This window comes from Vanellus vanellus (genome assembly GCF_965231255.1).
Source record: "Vanellus vanellus genome assembly, chromosome: 2".
Taxonomy (NCBI): Eukaryota; Metazoa; Chordata; class Aves; order Charadriiformes; family Charadriidae; genus Vanellus; species Vanellus vanellus.
Window position 1 is genome coordinate 78,786,969 of NC_138906.1, and position 6,905 is coordinate 78,793,873.

The window sequence follows — 6,905 nt, forward strand, 5'->3', positions numbered from 1 at the left end:
TCAGGGCCCTGTCACCCACTTATGTGCAAAAGAGAAAGGCCTGGAGACAAAGCTACAAGGCTGGGGTCTGAGGTCCATCAGGAGGCAGACCTGGAGGCAGGCACCTGCAGTGTACTCCAGGTAGGGACTGAAGTGCTAAGGCTCAGCTGAAATGGGCTTCTGTTGCGGGCAACAGTCTTGAGTTGGGGAGTTTCATGTAATTTCTTCCTGATTAACATAACACTTTGTTGTGGGCTGCATCAAAAGAAGTGTGGGCAGCAGGTCAAAGGAGGTGATTCTGCCCCTCTACTCCACTCTCGTGAGACACCACCTGGAGTACTGCATCCAGCTCTGGAGTCCCCAACATAAGAAGGACATGGACCTGCTGGAGCATGTCCAGAGGAGAGCCATGAGGATGATCCAAGGGCTGGAGCACCTCTCCTATGAGGAGAGGCTGAAAGAATTGGGGCTGTTCAGCCTGGAGAAGAGAAGGCTCTGGGGAGATCTTATTGCGGCCTTCCGGTACCTAAAGGGGGCCTACAGGAGAGCTGGGCGAGGACTTTTTACTAGGGCATGTAGCAATAGGACGAGGGGGAATGGCTTTAAATTGGAAGAGGGCAGGTTCAGATTAAATATTAGGAAGAAGTTTTTCACTTTGAGGGTGGTAAGGCACTGGAAAAGGTTGCCCTGATAAATTGTGGAAGCTCCACTCCTGGAGGTGTTCAAGACCAGGCTGGACGTGGCCTTGGGCAGCCTGGTCTAGTGGGAGGTGTCCTTGCCTATGGCAGGGGGGTTGGAACTCAATGATGATCTTCAAGGTCCTTTTCAATCTAAACCATTCAATGATTATATAATTCTATGAAAAAACAATATAACAAACTATGAAACAGACACTTAGACTTTTAATCCCCCTTCCCCAAACTCAACTTCTCTCCAAAAACTTTCTTTCTCCACTTCCTAGTTTCAGCTTTCTTCTTACACTCAACTTCCCAATCCCTTTGGTCAAGCATCAGGCAATGCAGGAGGTTTGGGTTGGTATATAACTGTTTCTATCTGCCAATTGTTGCTGCTCACTTTTTCCATGTGCTCTAGTCTGCTGCATGTCCTGCAGTTCCACAGGGATGTCCTTGCTTGCTTGTCAGTCACCTGTGGGCTGCAGTTCCTCTGGGCCATCAGTGCCCTGGCATGTGTTGCCTGTGGCTGCAGTCCCTCAGAGGTGGCTCCTCTGGCATGGAGCACCTCCTCCCAAGAGTGTGCCTTCAGTTGTGCTATCAACAATATCTCCTTCCATGTGTCTCCTCTGTTTTGTTTCTCCAAATGCGTCTCTCGCACTTCTCCTGCCACACTTTCTTAATTATGCTTGAGCAGAGGTGCCATATGTTCCTCTGACTGTCTGAAGATTTGGCATAAAATGAGTTCTTTTCATCCGTTGCAGGGCCAGCTGCAATTGGCTGTGACTGGCTGAGGACATTCATGTCCTCCTCTCACAAAGACCACCCCTAGTACCAAAATGGTGCCAGGGCCCAATACTGCGCCCATAAGCAAAGGGTGTGAGGGAAAGCTCCCACTGAGGCTGGTCATGTCATCAGGGTCCTAACATTGGCTGTTTTCAGTTCTGGAGTTCAATAGCTGGTAGTACTTTCTATATATTTCTTATCTCTGAATGGATTTCTCTTCCATGGTTTTTTCCAGTTTCCCTTTAAAATCATGTAAATCCTTATCATCTCCAGCATCCTTTGACCATGAGGTCCATCATTCAGCTACCTGTTTGTTGTCAGCTACCTCTGTGTGGTTTTTTTAACTGCTTTCTACTAACTTCTTTTAATACCCTTAAGTTCCTGTGTCAGAAAAGATACTGAATAGTCAGTCTCTGTCATTGTCTCCATATCATCCAGAACTTCAGAAACCTCTGCACTTGAGAACACTATTCCTCTCCTAGGAGTTTGGCTACCTGGACTCAGGCACATCTGAAGCAACTGTCCAGCCTTGAATCAGAGTGCTCTTTGTGATAGAGGTGTGAGATGCCTCCATGGGGGTCTACATCCCCCTCATTTGAGAGAAGCATTTAAACTGAGTCTTTTGATTGTAGTCCTTCCTACCTTGCATGCCTGTGCCTGGCCATGAACCACAGTGAGCTGGACCCTGTAATGCATCACTACAAGTATTTGTTTTGGACACCCATAAGAAACTGATTAAAATGCAATTTATTGGAGACAACATGTCCCTCAGGCTATGCAGCACTGGATGGATCTTTATTCAGGGCACAGCACACTGTGCATATCCCATGCATGCAGAGGTTCATTGGTGGTGTGATCTCTACAGCTTTTATAGGTGTGTTCTTAGAAGTAAACAACTCTGTTTATCATTTCTACTGTCAAAGAAAAGTATATTTATATAGAAACATGCTGCTTCACCTCAAGTTAAAGACAAGGATGTGGTGGCAACATCATCACCAGATGCCAGTTCAGGACCATTTACAAGCTCCTCCATTATGATTCACTTGCTGAGTTTATCCTGCAGCGACATGATACATTCAGGACAGCATAGGCCTGGAGGCCAAGCGCTATGTGCAGCATAACATAGCACAGCACACGCCTCTGCCTGATCAGGTTAACTTTTATGTGGGTCACTAACTCCTCAATGTACACCACTTTTCAGGTTAGGACCACTACAGACCCTGACACGTGGACTTAACATCCAGCTTGATATTTGACCTACCTCATTGCTACAGACTTGTTTGGGAATCACCGGACTGTGGCAGTAGCATTGGTGTTTAGGTTTAGCATTGGCTTCTTTGGTCACATAAGCTTTTACACCTTTCCTTACTCTGAACAGCCATTTTGGTGAGTTTGCTCTTCCCTCAGTCTTTCATCTCTCCTCCCTCCTGCTGCTCCTGGGCTTGCTTCCTCACCAGATCTAGCCAGGGGCAGCAGACAACTTGTCAGCAATTCAGGGTGCTTAGTGATCCACTCAGATGGCAATTGATAACAGATGTCAAAATTGCAAAAGTCCTTCAAATCTGAGAATTTCTCTCTGCCATCACAAGCTTTAGAAGTCCAAAAATGCAGCACTGTGCACAGGGAAGGTGAACAACCACATAGATCAGGCAAATTTCTCTCGCATCCATCCAACCTTGTAAAGGAAAGGCATCACCTGTTCGCCTATGTGGAAAATACTTACCTGCCACATCCTTTTCACCTATAGCAGAGATCACCAAGGCAGCCAGTCTGCCAATATGAATGCAGTTGTAACTGCACTGGATCTATGCCATGCATGACTACCATTTTCAAAATGGGTTGTCGCCCTGACATCACTTGGTGGCCCACAGGATGCTGCAAATATGATTTGATTGCTGCTGAAGGAAAAACAACTTTTATGGACTCTGCTGGAATTGGAGTGAGCTTCAGGTGAGGAAAACACCAGGGCAAGAAAAGTAATTGTACGTGGCGCTAGTTCCTTTAACACATAGCTAGCCAGTCTCAACTGCACTTACTCATGAAATTTCTGTGTTCATCCTAGCACTGAACACCCTATCAGGGAGGCCCCTGCCTTGCTGGCCTTGCTGTCACCTGCTGCCCTGGGTCCCATTCCCTTGCCAAGCAGCCTCACCCCTGCTGCTCATTAACAATCCCCTCTCCACTGTCTGTTTTCCAGATTGAAGAGTCTTAGCTCACTAGCCACAAGAAACTGAAAACTGAACCACTGTTCTGTGTCAAATGCTTCCCAGGTGATACGTAGCTTTCAGTTTGATTCAGCACACTGTGCTTTCTCATGGATCATTTGGGAGCCCAGGACAGCTTTCCCCGTGGAGTCCAGGATGTTCTCTGAGTGCTTTTCCTCCACTGACTAAGATTAGAGCATACTAGCATACTGCCTGCAAAGCCTTGTGCTTCATCCACAGATTTGGTTTGCTTAGGAGAAGGTAGTCCTTTCTTGCAAGTCAAATGTGCGGAGAAGTGTGGAATGGTCTCAGACAATTATATTCCCCAAGGGGCAGAGAAGATATGTCAGCTCCAACCATTCCCCAAATGGCACGAGAAGGAAAGGCCCACTTAGACCACAGAGCACTTCCAATGCTGGCCTGTGCAGCATTAAAAAGAATGGGATTGCACGTGGCTGGTTTTGTTCCACAGACCCCTAGCGGTACTGTGTCTCCAAACCAACACAGCACATAGCAAAAATGGACTGTAGCGGATGGACAGATGGCATTTTCTTGACATACCAACTTCAGTCATGCTACCAGGGAACAAAAAGGACTATTTGACAATACCTGGACTTTGTGGGAACTGGGATTCAAGTTTCTAAACTCTTGCTGGGCTTCAGAGCTCAGAAGCAGCAGCCAGCGTTTGGTCGCCTCGTGGCTTCTCTCCCCTCATCCCTTTGTAACACCCTCCCTGCTGCTCTTTGCAGAACTGCTCCCCATGGGGGCTGCAGCAGCCACATTCACCATGGCAACTCCTTTACAGCAGGTCCTGCTGGCCCAGACCAGCAATGCATAGGCACAGTTCTGGGCCCAAATGTTGATACGAGAGGTATAGATTTTAGTCAACTTTATTGAATCTGCACTTTTACCTCTCATTTTAGCCTCTAGAGAGAAGGTTTTCTCCTGCATAAAACAAATAGTTCTAGCCCTTCTACAGTATTTGACTGTGATACTATTTTTTCATTCAGGGTACAGACATCTAAAAATGCCTCTGCACTTTCACCAAATGATATTTCTGTCTTTTTCTTAAAAAATTACTGGGTTCCAAGCACAGTGCCACTGATCTACATTTTTAGTATGTCGATCAGAATCATCTGCTTGCACAAAAATGAAAATAAGAACAAAATCGGAGCCTACATTAAGCTCCCAAACCTAGTTTTCAACAGATGTCGATCTTTCAGAAGGCTGATAAACATCACTTCGTATCCCTAGTGACACCTAATGGACCAGTTTAAAACAAGAGTCAAATGCTTGTGTTTCACGGTGAGGACATTAGGTGGACTCCGTACCTCTCCTGTGCATAGTTTTAGGAACCCACTTACCATTTCAGCCTTGATTTTCTTCATTTCTTTCCTTTAAAATAATCATCAAGCAAAAGCACAATTAAACAAGAGAATAGCTATTTTTTTCTTCATGTTATCTAATAAATACTTCCATAATAAATGTTGATAGTTTTATTTGCATTGTACCTAGAAAGTGCAGAGTGACGGACATGCTTATTGCAGTTTAATAACAGTTTTATAATTGCCTAATAACCTTACACACTCTGCTTCTTAGGAAAACATTTTACAAATCCTGATTTTTCAATTTATTTTTTTTTTTAGTTGTAGGAAAACTCAACTGCTTTTGGCTGTAAGGGAAGCAGAACATAATGTGCACAGTAAACCTTGAAATGTAATATCTCTTGAAATACTTTTTTGCTTGAATACTCATGTTAAGTATAGCTAATCCTTTATGACTGTCTTGGGAAGACACGTATTTGCAGTTCTCCCATAGACTTCATACCATGTAAATGTGCTTCCCTGCTGCCAGCATCATAATTTCAAGTTATATTTAATGCTGACTTTGCAAATGGTTGAGGCAGCTCCAAAACCAACCACGTGTCTCCCTTTTTAAACACTTTTTAAGTATTGATACTGTAGTTTACTGTTCTGCATGTGTATCCCAGCAGAAGGGAGATTGCTTAACTCAGCAATTAACATTAATAATCTTTTTAATTGGATAAACTGTAACTTAAAGAACCTTCCTGCTAAAGACTGTGAAATAGGAAACAACATCTCAAGAGGATTATCGCATCAAAAGGCAACAAGAAAGATTTCCTTGTATAATTCTTGTGGGTAATGAGAGAGCTGAAGCAGCCCACCTTTTAAGACAAACGCTCCTCTCATGTTTTTAAAGCTATGTCTCTTAGGCATCAGCTTGGTATATTTACTGACGACACTTAGAGGAAATATTTAAAAATATCTGGAAATACAATAACAAATTCTGATAATTTAGTTATTTGATATGCTATATGGAGATTAGCTCAAGGTAATAATAGGAGCTGTAGGGTTTACCTTGCTTAAGTTCAAAATTAAAAAAAATATTCTTAAGCTGTTTAGTGACTTCATATATGGGTAAATTCTGGTTTTGAAAAGAGGATCTAAGTGCTCGTCTGAACTACTTAGTCAATAATTACTACCCACTGTATCGTGTTTCAGATTGTGTGGTGCAGTAATGCAGAGTAGGTAATGAAGTGTTTAGTTTGCAATGCTTTTATTAGAATAAATAGAAGAACCACCAATTAACATTCATAAAATCGATATTGTGTCACTGAAATGAACATAGGAAATTACATCAGTCAGGAAGATGTATTTGGAGATGATGATTTATGAAGAAATGGTAGACTTTCTGTATGCTCCCTCAGAACAAGAGACACAGCTTTATCGTATGTGCAGCACAAAGAACCCCAAATGCATTCCTGGAAAAAGAATGCTTTGCTGAAGTTTCAAATGTTATCTGCAAGTTGTCCAGCATGAATTCAAAGATGGTGGCCCAGTGAGTTCAACAGAAAGGATTATTCAGAGATTGTTTTGGAAGCTGTGTTTATTTCACAGAACACCTATAGAGAAACCAGATTCTCAATAGCAGTGGCAAGATTTCTCACAAAAATCAAAACACTGGCCCTCTCTCTAAAGTTATTCAATGACAATGGGAAACATTCCTAAACTACCTCCTGAAATTCTCAATCCTGAATACAAGTCCTGAATACAAGTTGTGCGAGCAGAAATACCTGCACATAAAGATCTGAAAAGTCACACACTTCTTCAAGAATATCTCCCTAGATATTGAAGGCTTTGCACTTGGAGAAAATATTGAAGAAATGAGATTATACTACAATACTACAGTAAGGGGAGTCTGTTTCTGAGGGGAAGGCAAGCATTATTTCCAGCTCTTTTTCTCC